Genomic DNA, 14983 nt, shown 5'->3' with positions numbered 1-14983 from the left:
TTGTAGAGTCACAAACACTTGTTTCAGATATCAAGGCAGGGATTAATAATTTACGAGCCACAAATTTTTGCAGAATTAAACTTTCTAAGGTATAGACAGGATCTTCTGAATGTTTGGAAACCATGACATGTCTACTACTAAAGAGCTTTCTCAAGAGAATATATGTAGAATTTACATAATGTACGTATTGGTGTAATTTATATATATCTTTTCTTTTCGTAGGCCTTTATGTGTATCTCTCTTTAGCCAGGTTCTTCCTACATAAACCAAGATTTTTATGCAGCCCTAGTTCAGTGAAATCACAATCCAATAGTTTCTAGGCTTTTTTTTCAGGCAGCCAGCAAGCACTCTGTTGCCCATTGGGAGACTAAGGAGACTAAGATAGATCTATTTTGGACTTATTAGTCCTCATCAGTTAGCCACACCCTCATCCCATGTATCTTGGTTTACGTAGGAAGAACCTGGCTAAATATATATATATATATATATATATATATATATATATATATATATATATATATATATATATATATATATATATATATATATATGTATATATATTATATTAAAACATTAAAATAAAACCTATATTAGATTATCAAAGAAGAGTGGAGACAAAAGTAAAAGACCGCAAAGAATTCTGGGAATAGGTCATATGACTAAATAAGTAATAAAAGAATGTCATGAATGTCAAGTTTTTAAGAGAAAACTTTGTGGAGACCCTTAGGAAAAGGCATGAAGCTTGCCAAATTATTTTTATTAAAACAAGCATACAATATACCATTTATATACTATTTCTGGGTGCTATATATTAGGAATTAGGGAACATCATTATTCCTTCATTATTAACAATATTAATTTCCCCTTATGAATATCTTGCTGAAAAAAATTAAAAAATGAACTGGAAATCTATAGATTTGATGATTAGAATGGTTTATGGATTATGAAAGATTATGGAAAGAAGTAAATAATTTTGCAACCTTAGAGAGAGAAGGTAAAATATAAATGTACTTGTAACTGCTGTTAAGAATATCAAAAGCCACTTCTTTATTACTTTTTCTTTTCTTTTTTGTTCTTTCTTTTCTATTTCTTTTGTTTCTTCTTTTTTATTACTTTTCTCTGTTATTTTTCTCTTCAAATATAAATTTGTATTGTTTTTAATCTGTTGAAAACTTCAATAAAATTAATTTTTAAAATATATATACATTTATTTGCAATCATAGGTTTTAGCAAAATTATTTTTTTTAGTAAAGGAATACAATGTGGGTTAGACAGCATCACCACCAGATGGATTCATAACTGGCTGATCAACCACACTCAACATGTAGTCCTCAATGGAACTGCATCTCCATGGAGGGAAGTATGTAGAGGGGTACCCCAAGGCTCTGTTTTAGGCCCAGCACTCTTCAACATATTCATCAATGATTTGGATGAGGGGATAGATGGGGAACTCATCAAATTTGCAGATGACACCAAACTAGCAGGATTAGCCAACACTCCGGAAGATAGGCTTAAGATACAGATGTCAGCTTTGGAAGCCATATTAGGCCAGAAGCTTCCATGCTGCCATCTTCTCATGTGGGGGAAAGTAGGAGGGGGGATTTAGTAGAGAGGTGGTTGGTAGACATAATAGCATTCTTCCTGTCGGTCAAGGTCAGGGCGATCCAGCATCTGGAGAAGGAATGGTCGGAATGCTGAGTCGAGATGGGACGGACGTTGATTGGAGCATGTGATTGACTGAGGAGTAAGGGGATGGTTTTGGGGGTTTTGATTTACTGAGGGAAAACCCGGACCTTTCAGATTCGGGTTTTCCCAGATGTGCTAGTTTACCTATTCTAATAAAGAGAACTTTGGAAAATGCTTGCTTCCACGTCTTTCCTCGGAGTTGGGTTTTTCTGGAACGCTGACAACAGAAGGATCTTGACAGACTTGAACATCGGGCGCTATTTAACAAAATGAAATTCAATGGTGAAAAAAGTAAGGTTCTACATTTAGGCAAGAAAATCAAAATGCACAGGTACACTATTGCTCAATAGTGGTGACTGTGAGAGGAATCTTAGAGTCCTAGTAGACAATCACTTAAATATGAGCCAGCAATGTGCTGCAGCTGCCAAAAAAGCCAACACAGTTCTAGGCTGCATAAACAGAGGAATAGAATCAAGATCACATGAAGTGTTAATATCACTTTATAATGCCTTGGTAAGGCCACACTTGGAATACTGTATCCAATTTTGGTCGCCACGATGTAAAAAAGATGTTGAGACTCTAGAAAGAGTGCAGAGAAGAGCAACAAAGATGATTACAAAACTTGAGAATAAAACATAAAGAATAGTTGCTGGAACTGGATATGTCTAGTCTTATGAAAAGAAGGACTAGGGGTGACATGATAGCAGTGTTCCAATATCTCAGGAGCTGCCACAAAGAAGAGGGAGTCAAACTATTTTCCAAAGCATCTGAGAGTAGAACAAGAAGTAATGGGTGGAAATTAATCAAGGAGAGAAGCAACTTAGAACTAAGGAGAAATTTCCTGACAGTTAGAACAATTAATCAGTGGAACAACTTGCCTCCAGAAGTTGTTAATGCTCCAACACTGGAAATTTTAAAGAAGATATTAGATAACAATTTGTCTGAAGTGGTGTAGGGTTTCCTGTCTAAGCAGGGGGTTGGACTAGAAGACCTCTAAGATCCCTTCCAACTCTGCTATTCTATTCTATTCTATTCTATTCTATTCTATTCTATTCTATTCTATTCTATTCTATTCTATTCTATTCTATTCTATTCTATTCTATTCTTGTTTTGTTTTTTGTTTTTATTGAATTTATATACCGCCCTACTCCTGAAGGACTCAGGGTGGTGAACAGTAATAGAATAAAAAATATAAATACAAAATTTAAAATAAAATAAAATGAATTAAATAATTTGGCTGAACAAATTTAAAACCCCAATAATTTAAAAACAAATTTAAAATTTCCATTTAAAAAGGGGAAAGACTTAGGTCAGGCCAGCTTGATGAAATAAGAAAGTCTTGAGTGCACGACGGAAGGTACGTAGATCCGGGATCCTCTGTATCTCCGGGGGGAGCTCGTTCCAGATAGTAGGTGCCCCCACAGAGAAGGCTCTCCCCCTGGGGGCCGCCAGTTGACATTGTTTGGCTGATGGCACCCAGAGGAGCCCCTCTCTATGGGAGCGTACTGGTCGGTGGAAGGCTATTGGTGGTAGCAGGCGGTCCCGTAGATAACCAGGTTCTAAGCCATGGAGAGCTCTAAAGGTGATAACCAAAATGTTGAAGCGCACTCGGAAGACCACCGGGAGCCAGTGCAACTCGCGCAGGAGAGGTGTACATGGGAGCGCCACATCGCTCCCATCACCACCCACGCGGCCGCACTCTGTGCCAGTTGGAGCCTCAGAATGCTCCTCAAGGGGAGCCCCATGTAGAGAGCGTGTAGCCCCATGTAGAATAAAGAATATTCTATTCTATTCCTTACAACTCTATTATTCTGTTATGTTATTCAGTAATTTTTAAAAATACATTAAATGAGGGCCATCAAATCTTGAGTAATGTAAACCACATGAAGCAGTTGCTCTAGGTGCCTAATTATAGATGTTTTTAAGAGCCTCATCATATCTTGTTTAGAACCATTCAGAGGTTCTAAACAAGAATTCCCTAGGAGCTTGTAAAATGATACTTATTGGGAGTTTTAAGAATTGTCCCAGCACATCCAGAAGACTCCAAGTTGGAAAAGATAGCTATAACGGCAGCAAGAGAGAGGAAAAAATGTTCCATATTACGGTGCCAGCTTACCCTCCCTCCTATCTGTCAATGGGAAGCATCAGCTATGGTCAGCATTCAATCCCTGGCCGAGATCCACCTCATTCTGCAAAGATATTTTGAGGCAAGAAAAGATACCTCAAGAACTGGGAAGAGGACTGAATGTTACTGTAGCATTTCCTCTGGAACAGAAGCAGAGCTAATTAATTTGCAGAATTAATCAATTTGGACTTTCCAGAAAAGTATTAAACATAGATTCCAGAGAACTATTAAAACCAAAGCATCCTAAAAACATACCAGTGGAGTGGAGTGGTGATCTGCGGTCAGTGATGATCTTGCATGTGGAAAGTCCAAACAGATCTAGTTCAAGAGATACAATCCAATGGAAGTTTTTCCGTCATCACAACAGTGCCTACTTTCCATTAATCCTAGCAGATCTTCTGCAAAGTAACTTCCTCAGAGATTATTAATTATTTAGTAAGGGAAAGGCAAGTCTATTTTACAGCACTATCCGAAGCATTTATCTTTGAAATAAAGTTACAAAGTTGGTTCAATTGGCCTTCCTCTTAGTTACAGGTATAAACGTACCATAAGATTTTGGCTCAGGTGTGATAACAGAGAAAGCATAGAGTAAGACGTATAGCTACCTTCGATTATAAGGGAATCAAATAAGGAGAAATAGTCAAAAACAAACTGAACTGATCACAGAGCTACTGTATTAAAACCACAAATTAAAAGCAATCAGTTTAAGACTTTGGTATATCTATATCCTAATCTTTGACCTTAAGGTGGCAGTGTTGCACTTCTCTTCACATATAAGTGCCTGGGATAAAACTTGAATATTAGGCTTTTTCTTGTTGATGTTGCTTTCTTAAACTCCAAAGTGATTACCAACATCGACACTTTGCTTAGTATCTTCAATGGCCCTTAGATCAAAACTGGCAGAAGGTTTATTGATTTTTTCTATATAACGGAATATATATTTTTTTTAGCAGGGTGGGCAGTGGCTTAAAGATATTAAGAATTGTTGTGCATGGTAATTTTGTAGGAAAGTGGGTGGAAATAGGTTAGTTTACTGATTGTTTAGTTTAAGAAAAGGGATGTTTAAGTGATATATTTAGGGGAGTGGAGAAAATGGATAGAGTTGAATAAATGTTAAATTAGGATTTATGGGGAAGGCTGCTTTGAAATGTTATATTAATATACACAAAAGATTAAATGTTAAAGTAGGATTTATTATATAGTTTTAAAGTAGAAGGCTGTTTTGAAATGTTGTAATAATATACAGATAAAAATATGGGGGAGGAGAAAAAGGGCAGATTATTGCTAAATTGGGAGTTATAATAATATTATGTTAAATTAGAAGTTTTCATACAATGTTGTAGTTGAATGTTTTTTTTTTGAAATGTATGGTAAAAGGGGGAAGTAATAATATTAATAATATTATTAGTAAGTAAGGGTCAGTATTTAGAGGAGGGAGTAAGGGGATGGTAAAATATTATATAATATGTTATGAATTAGGTTTTTGTTGTGAAGAAGTCCCGGGGGGGATGGGTGGTGAGGGGGGGTTAGGGAGGAGGGGGGGAGAAAAATGGAAAAATTTGTATTTGAAAACTTTTTCAATAAAAAAAAAAAACTGGCAGAAGGTATCTTGGTAGGGTCATCCTTGCTGATAAGGTTGAAAGGTAATTTACAATGGGGATGAGAGTAGGTAGGGCTCTGCAGCAGGGGTGAAATTCACTTACCTTCCCTACCGGTTCGCAAATGTGTACATGCCGAGGCTGAAATCATCGCAAAAAAGGGACAGCATGATGTCCGCGTGGGTGGGCGGAGCCTCCTGCAGCCGCCGCTACCAGTTCACCCAAGCTGGATAGAACCGGCTGAATTTCACTCCTGCTCTGCAATTGGAGGAAAACTACCTCATCTAGTGGAAGGTGCTTCACTTATTGAATGCTTTGTTCAATAACCAAGAGCCTGGTCTCAGTTGCAGTTGTTAAATGAGGACTTCCTGTATGGAATGTTTAGAGGAGTTTGATAACAGATGATGAGATCCCCATATCACTCTACTAGTTGCTGAAGACAAGTTCAAACTTTTATTAGTAGTTATGGAGACAATTATATGACTAGACCAAACCAAGCAAAGAAATCTGATTGCTCACGGTTTTAGTCCTAAAAAAGAGTTCTTTTTTTATATAAGGATACACACAATTAGAACATGAAACACGAGAAGCATAAAAGAAAACATTTGAAATTATCAAAACATTTTACTCTTTTAATTTTTTAAAATGTTTTTTGGAATACATGAATTTAGATGGACTGGAATTGGCTGCTTTAAACCAGATGATTAGAGGATATACTAAGCAGGCCATAAGACCAGACAAAGGAATTGCATGGCTAAGTATTCTTAAGTAACTACAGGTAGTCCTTGACATATGACCACAATTGAACCCAAAATTTCTGCTGCTAAGTGAGACACTTGTTAAGTGAGTTTTGCCCCATTTTACAACCTTTTTTGCCACAATTGTTAAGTGTACCACTGCAGGTGTTAAGTTAGTAACACGGTGAATCTGGCTTCCCCATTGACTTTGCTTGTCAGAAGGTGGCAAAAGGTGATTCCATAACCCGGGGACACTGCAACCATCATAAATATGAGTCAGTTGCCAAGAGCCTGAATTTTGATCACATGACCATGGGGATGCTGCAACGGTTGTAAGTATTTAAAATGGTCATAAATCACTTTTTTCAGTGCTGTTGTGACTTCGAACAGTCACTAAATGAACTGTTGAAAGTTAAGGACTACCTATACGTCACAATGCTACTAATAGGTAATTAAAGTGCCAAAAAATGGAGAAATTGAGAAACTTGGAATTACTGGAAAATTTGGATTAGACAAATGCAATAATTCAGGCACACATGAACTATTTATTCAGCTACAGGAGAACCAGTTAAATGTGTTGACAACTCTTTTTCTGCAAAGTAACTTCCTAGGAGATTATTAAGTTTGTTCTTTGTTCACTGAACAAAGAACAAAATTGTGTGGCCCAGAGATCAGACAAGCTTATTCTGAGAAAAACTAAAAATTAAATTCCATAATATTTATATATTATGGCTAGTATGAAAACAGGCAGAGGGATATAAAATTGGTAGCTAGCATACAATAGATAATGGAAACAGCAGGAGAATAAAAGGATGAGGTTTATTGCTGCTTTATTGATAAATTCAAGGTTTCGATATAGGAATGTGAACCATATTAAGGCTAATGAGCATAAGAAAAAAATTAAGTATTTTTCAGACAAATACTTACAACGAAAAACTGCAGCACTGATTGTGTAGAAAAGAGTGATTCAGAAGTAATTTAACTTTAAGAATAGCACAACTAACTAGAATCAAGATAGAAGGCCAAAAACACTAACAACCTGAGATACCTTGATGTTATACGAAAATATATTTGTAGAAAAATTGATTATGTAGGTAAAATAGAAAATGAAAGATAAAAGTTTATGTTAAAATATGAGCAGGGCACAGGTAGTATCAACTAATATGCTTAATAAAGAGAGAAGGATGAAGGAAATGAGCTGATAGTTTTGTTTTCTTGAACTCAAGAATAAAGTTGGACTGTATGCTGAAAAAGTAAAGGAGGGAATTTCTTCCCATGGCTTGAGGAGGAAGGTAATAATAAACCTAGAGATGATCATGAATGAATTCTTGTGACAAGAAAGATCAGAAAAGCTAAAGCAATGGTCTTTCCAGTGGTAACATAAGGCTGAGAAAACTAGATATTGAGAAAGAGCAAGATAAAGGGCCTGCTTTTGCATTATAGATCTGGAGTTATATTGAAAGTACCATGGTCTACAGAAGAACAACCGATTTGTCAATCCTGGACTAAATAAAAAGTGATCTCTTGGAAGATATGATCAGCAAGAAAAAAAACCTCACCTGCTTTGGGCATGTGATGCAAGAGGATTTTTATTTATTTGTTCGTTTGTTTATCTTATGGCCACCTGGCTTACCTTCTAATTCTGGGTAGATTATGGACTAGCAAATAACAACTATTGTCAAAATTAATAGAAATGGAGGTAGGGAAGGCCCGCGGGCCAGATCCAGCCCACAATGTGGTCGGATCCAGCCTGCGGGGGTGTTCTGGTCTACCCAATGTGAGAAGGAAAGATTGGGCCAACGTAGCTTTGGCCTGGTCTACCCAGTGCAAAGAGGAAATCAGGCCAACGTAGCTTTGGCCCAGTCTACCCAATGCAAAGAGGAAATATGCCAGCAGTTTGGGGAGTGGCGTCAAGCTGGCCATGCCCAGCCAGTTGACCACACCCACCCAGTCTGCCATGCCCACCCAGCCCCCTGAGGTCAATCACAGCCCAATGCAGCCCTCAGTGAAATTGAGTTTGACACCCCTGAGGTAGGGGAAGACAATGGATAAGACGAATGGGCAATACCAAAGAAATTACAAGTTTCCCTTAGAACAGGGGTGGGCAACTGTGGCCCTTTTACAACCTGTGGACTTCAACTCCCAGAATTCCTGAGACAGCCAAGCTGGTCATAGCTTGGTCATAAAGGGGCCATATCTGCCCACCCCTGCCTTAGAAGCATTATAGGTTATTGTTGGAGCAAGCTGAAATGAAGAGCATTTGTCCATACACTTGCATTGGACCCATCAATTCTCTGTCTTCCCCTAACACTCAGTTATGGAAGGAAGGAGACTAATAGCATCTAATAGCATTTCTCCATTCCATACAAATTGGCTATTAGATCTACCTCTTAATGGCCAGATTTGGCCAGCTTTTTAAAGTATGTGCAGACACTAGCTGTGCTTCAGAGTTTTCTCCTCTGTTCTGATAAACCTGTTCTGAGCCATTATCATCTCATCACTATGAGAAAAATCATCCAATCTCCTTGACCACTATTCTCCTTGATGCTCTCTGCGATATTGGTATTGCCCATTGGACCTTTAATTGCTTTCTAATTCTTGTATGCAGTTCTGCAGGGCAAAAATAAGATGCTACATCTGGTTTTTGTACTCCCGAGCCACATATGAGGACCTGAAACCAGATGGTTTGCTTACTTGTCTATAAACGTTTCACTAGTTCCATTAAATATGAGTTCAGATACCATTTTTCTCTGTGGACCAGCCAGAAATCTGCATGGGTCCAGGCAGCTGTTTTGAGTTTCTGCCACTACAAACATTTGTGTTTGTACTACGTGTACACTAAGAAAGGTTGGTTTTATAATGTACAATTTGTATGACCCACTTTTTGTCTGCAGGAAGGGCCAATCCTTTCTCTTTTTTTAAAAAAAAAAGTCTTTGGCTATATTTCATCTTAACTAAATGGTGAGTAAGTGAAATTCTGCTTCTTTAGGAGAATGCAAAGTATTTTTTTATCTGTACTTCCCCCAGAAAGTTCAAAGAAGCTTTCTGGAGAATTAAGCAATAAGGAAAGAAAAGAGTGGGAGTGTTGGATTTTAATGTCTGTGGTGGATATACTTGATGAGATGATGGGGTTCAGTCCATTCCTATGGCAGAAATCTTCAGACACTGCTGAATTCCTAGCAACACCCAAGAGCATGACTGTTTTTCTCCACTCTCAGATCTAATCACACCATCTGTTAATAGTTTATCAGTTGGTTAACAGGACATTCTAAATCATTTTTATTTTAAACATATCTAAGTGTAAAGCCACAGAGAGTATCTGAAGGAAGCCACTGTTCTATATTCTCAGAAATTTCACCATGGCAGCTCAGTATCTGCCGAGATGACTATCATGGAAACAGAAGTCTCTTATCAGCAGTTTTAGTTTCCCTGCATATCAAGCCTATTTTTGAGTGGTCTGTTTACAACATTTTGTGAATTTTAATAAATATATAGGCCATCGCTAGAAACCCAGGTCTGCCTGCAATAAGAGAACTAAAATAAAAATCACAGGTGCAAGGAACTGATGCATTAGTACAATAGTGCAATCCAATCACAAACACACCTAGCTATAAAACATTCTACATTATTCTTGTCTGGACAAACAAAATGTCTGCTTGGCATCAGAAAGCTACAATTGCTTTTCAGGAAAGAGTATATGGTACATTCTTAAAAAGATACCAGTATTAGGCTTCAGCAGTGATTACACTGGGATGCTGCTTTTTTTGAAATTAAAGAGTCAAGGTTTGGACTTAAATCCTGAGTAAGTATTTATGCACAGCTATTCAAAATATATTACAGGCCAATCCTCAATTGAGGATTGAGAAAAGCCTTGGTAGTACAGGGGTTTAAGGCACCCTGTTATTAAGCTGGTTATTAAGACCAGCTGCCTGCAATTACTGCAGGGTTCGAATCTCGCCAAGGCTCAAGGTTGACTCAGCCTTCCATCCTTTCTAAGGTAGGTAAATTGAGGACCCAGTTGTGGGGGCAATAAGCTGACTTTGTATAAAATATACAAAAGGATGAAGGCTATTGCTGAGCACATTGTAAGCCGCCCTGAGTCTTCGGAGAAGGGCGGCCTATAAATCAAATTAAAAATAAAAAAAAAATTTAAAAAAAATTGCCTGCTCAGAAGCCAGATTGTGTGTGTGTGTGATGAATTTTCTGCAGGTAACTGGATATAGCTACCTTCCAACTTCATACCCTCCAAAATGGTGGGATTTTTACAGCCCTAACATTTTTAGGGAATAGTAGCAGATAGGAGAAACCTGGGACATAGAACTTAAATGTAAAATATTTGAAAAAGGAAATGAATCAGGATCGGTATGAATATTTACAAACAAACATAGGCGTAATGAGAAAGGCAGAATTCCCCAAATCATCTGCAGTACGGGAAATCATCTTAATCTGCAATTGATAGATGAGAAAAAGGAGGTCTTTGTGGCTAGGAATTTGTGGCTGGGTGTCAGGGCAGCACAAGCCCAGCTGTGGAAAGTTTAGTTTCCCTCTTACCGGATTTTGTCCATGAGAATAAATTCCAAAGTATAAATTGTAACTTTTTAATATAGTCCAAAACTGAAATACCCAACACAAAAGAAGTAAGGAAAACATTTCGAACACTCAACCAATTAAATTTAAATGATAAATGCAGATTAAAAAAGACTCAAGGTTTGCGAGGATTACATTTTTAAAACCAGCAAAATACACTGTAGTTTTGGCCAAACAGGAATGGAGCATTTGTATGTTTTACTTGCTAAAATTTGGTTCTGCAACCCAACAAGACAGACACCGACTTGAGAGGATAATTAGAACTGCAGAAAAAACAATTACTACCAACCTGCCTTCCATTGAGGACCTGTATACTGCACCAGTCAAAAAGAGGGCTGTGAAAATATTTACAGACCCCTCGCATCCTGGATATAAACTGTTTCAACTCCTATCCTCAAAATGACGCTATAGAGCACTGCACACTAGAACAACTAGACACAAGAACAGTTTTTTCCTGAACGCCATCACTCTGCTAAACAAATAATTCCCTCAACACTCTCAAACTATTTACTAAATCTGCACTACTATTAATTTTCTCATCTTCCCACGACCCATCTCCTTTCATTATGACTGTATGACTGTAACTTTGTTGCTGGTATCCTTACGATTTATATTGATATTGTTTCCTGATTGCTGTTTGTACCCTATGACTATCATTAAGTGTTGTACCTTATGATTCTTAATGAACGTATCTTTTCTTTTATGTACACTGAGAGCATATGCACCAAGACAAATTCCTTGTGTGTCCAATCACACTTGGCCAATAAAAAAAATTCTATTCTATTCTATTCTATTCTATTCTATTCTATTCTATTCTATTCTATTCTATTCTATTCTATTCTATTCTATTCTATTCTAAACATGCACCCCCTCTTGGAGCACTCTGTTCTTAGCACCTTCTCCATTTGACTGGTGCTTGGCTGTGTCCCTTCATTCCTCTGAACAGCCTTTCTGTTTGGCTATTGACAACAGAGGAGGGTAGAGGGCAAAAGATAAGTTGGAATATTTTATTCATTTTATTCATTTATTGCATTTATTCATTCTTTTTTTTTTTAATAGACTTTATTGAGATTTTTTACAGAACAAAAAGGAAAAAAAATAAGAAAAACGAACAAACAAACAAACAAACAAAACAATCATTCAAACAATAACATAGAACACATAAATATAATAAACATTTTTCAATTTGTATCGGATATGCAGTGTTTTAACTATTTACATAAATAATACTTGTTGATATTTTGACTCACTTTTAACCAATATTTAACACACCTTTGATCTTTCTTCCATTTTATCATGCAACCACTTGTACCACCTTTCCCACACCATATAGTATACTGACTTTTCATCATTTAATTCATAAGTTAATTTAGTCATCTCTGCGCACTCGAGTATTTTCTTAATTGTAAGCTCTTCTGGTGGTTGAATTTTCTCTTTCCAAAACTGTGCATATGCCAATCTAGCGGCTGTAATTATATGGATCATTAAATGTGTCATTTCCTTTCTATATGGCTTCTTTATTATTCCCAGGAGGAAAATCTCTGGTGTTAGTTCAATATCTTCCCCAATTATTTCGTGTAACCATCTCCTGATCTTACTCCAATATCCTTTCGCTTCCGGGCATGTCCACCACATGTGAAAGAAGGTGCCTTGGCCATGGCCGCATTTCCAACAATTGGGATGTATATTGGGATATATCTTCGCTAGTCTGGCCGGGGCTAGGTACCACCTATGAAGCATTTTGTAATGATTTTCCTTATATGCCACCGCTCTAGTCAATTTAAGATTTCTATTCCATGCCTCCTCCCATTCCCCGAAATTTATATTGCACCCTATATTTTTCTCCCATGCAATTATTTGATTCTTTGTAACATCTTCAAACTTCTCATCGCTTAGCAGATAATTGTATAATTTTGCCAGAATCTTTTTATTTGTTCCCATCAGAACTTTGTCCAATCCATTTGGTCCCGGTTCTATACCATATTGTTCTTTGTCCCTCTGATATCTGGATTTTACTTGTGAGTAGGTCCACCAATCTAAGGTTATTCCTTGCTCTCGTAAGGTATCATTTGGTTTAAGCCTCCCTCCTTCGTCTAGAATATCTTTATATCTGGCCATTTTCTCCCTCTCCCACCTATTTGGGTGAGTCAGGGCCTCCATCGTTGAGAGCCAATTTGGGATTTTCTTGTAGTGTTTTTGTCTGATCTGGGTCCATGTTTGTATCAAGGAATCTCTAATTTTGTGTCTATGGAAATATGTCTTCTTTTTCCTCTCCATTTCCCAGATGTGGGCGTGCCAGCCTTTTTGCAAGTCATGGCCTTCTAGAGTAAGAATTCTCGCATTTTCCAGGGTGATCCAATCTCTTATCCAAACTAGCTTGGCTGACCTATAGTATGTTTCCCAATCTGGGAGTCCAAATCCACCTATATCTCTTTTGCCTCTTAAAATTTTAATGGAAAATCTCGGTTTTTTCCCCTCCCATATAAATTCTCTAATGATTTTGTCTAATTCTAGAAAGAATTTTTAATCTAAATTTATTGGTATATTTTGGAATAGAAATAATATTCTGGGGAGGATGTTCATCTTAATTGTGGCTATCTTGCCCAAAAGTGATAATCTTATTTTTTTCCAGTTATCTAGGTCTTGTTTTATTTTTCTAATTAGGGGAATATAGTTATCGTCTTTCAGAGTCGAACATCTTGATGTAATCCAAATTCCTAAGTATTTAATTTTTTTGGCAACCTGTAGTCCTAATACTTCTTCTATCTCGTTTTGCTGACTCTCAGTTGTGTTCTTAATCAATACTTTAGTTTTAGTTTTGTTCAATATGAAGCCTGCCACCTCTCCATATTTACTTAATTCCTCCAGTACTTTAGGTCCCGACTCTATAGGGTCTTCAAGGATTAGGGCAACGTCATCTGCAAATGCTTGTGTCTTATAAGTCTCCTTCCTGATCTTCAATCCTTTTATTTCATTGTTAGCTCTAATTTTCCGTAGAAGGACTTCTAGGGCCAGAATGAACAATAGAGGGGATAGGGGACAGCCTTGCCTTACTCCCTTACTAATTTGGAATGTTTTAGTCCTATCCCCATTCACCAGGATACTCGCCTTTTGGTTGTTATAGATGGATTTGATCATCATTTCAAAATTTGTTCCGAATTTCATAATCTCAATTTGTTTAATCATAAATTTCCAATTTAGGTTGTCAAATGCCTTTTGAGCATCGACAAAAATCAGAGCCATCTGTTTTCCGGGGTGTTCCTCATAGTACTCTAGCGTATCTAGCACAATTCTCATGTTATCCCTAATTTGTCTCCCCGGTAAAAATCCGTTCTGGTCTTTATATATCCAATTATTTAAAATCTTTTTCATTCTTTCCGCAATTATGCCCATGAATAATTTGTAGTCCGTATTTAGAAGCGAAATTGGTCTGTAATTTTGAATTTGTTTTAGGTCGGCACCTTCTTTCGGCACGAGTGTGACATGCGCCTCTTTCCATGACTCTGGAATTTTATGGTCCAACAGTGCGTCATTAAAAATTTCTACTAATTTCGGTTGGAGTATTTCTTCTAATTTTTTATATATTTCCCCTGGGAATCCGTCAGGTCCTGGGGCTTTATTGTTTTTCAATTTGGAGAGGGCTATTTTTAATTCTTCAATTGTAATCTTTCTATTAAGCATTTCTTTCTCTTCTTCAGTTATTTGTGGGAGTTCTGCTTTTATCAAATACTTTTCTATTTTGTCATCTGATGTCTCCCCTTCTTTATATAGAGATTCGTAATATTCTCTCACCCTATCTCGTTTTTCTTCCTCGTTAGTCAATAATTTGCCCTTAGAATCCTCTAAAGTATGGATTATTCCCCTTTCATTTTCCTTTTTTAATTTATAGGCCAGCCACCTCCCCGATTTGTTAGTATTCTCAAAAAGATATTGTTTCGTTCTTTTCATTCTTTGTGCTAACTCTTCTTGCTCCATGATATTTACTTTATGCTTCCACATCATCCAATTTTCTTTGGCTGCTTCATCTTCTGGATCATCTTGGAGTTTTCTTTCTGCTTCTCCTATATGATTTAAATAGTCTTCCAGGGTCTTCCTTTCTTGTTTATTTTTATGAGCGGTGTATGAAATCACAACTCCTCTCAGGTAGGCCTTCATTGTATCCCAGACTATTGCACGGGATGTGCCTTTATTTTCATTTTCCTTGAAAAAGAAATTTATTTCTTCTTTGAATTTTTGTATACAGTCCTTGT

The sequence above is a fragment of the Pantherophis guttatus genome, chromosome 3 (assembly GCF_059756535.1).
Source record: "Pantherophis guttatus breed Tessera chromosome 3, ASM5975653v1, whole genome shotgun sequence".
In the NCBI taxonomy this organism is placed as follows: Eukaryota; Metazoa; Chordata; class Lepidosauria; order Squamata; family Colubridae; genus Pantherophis; species Pantherophis guttatus.
Note: the sequence above shows the minus strand (reverse complement) of the source record.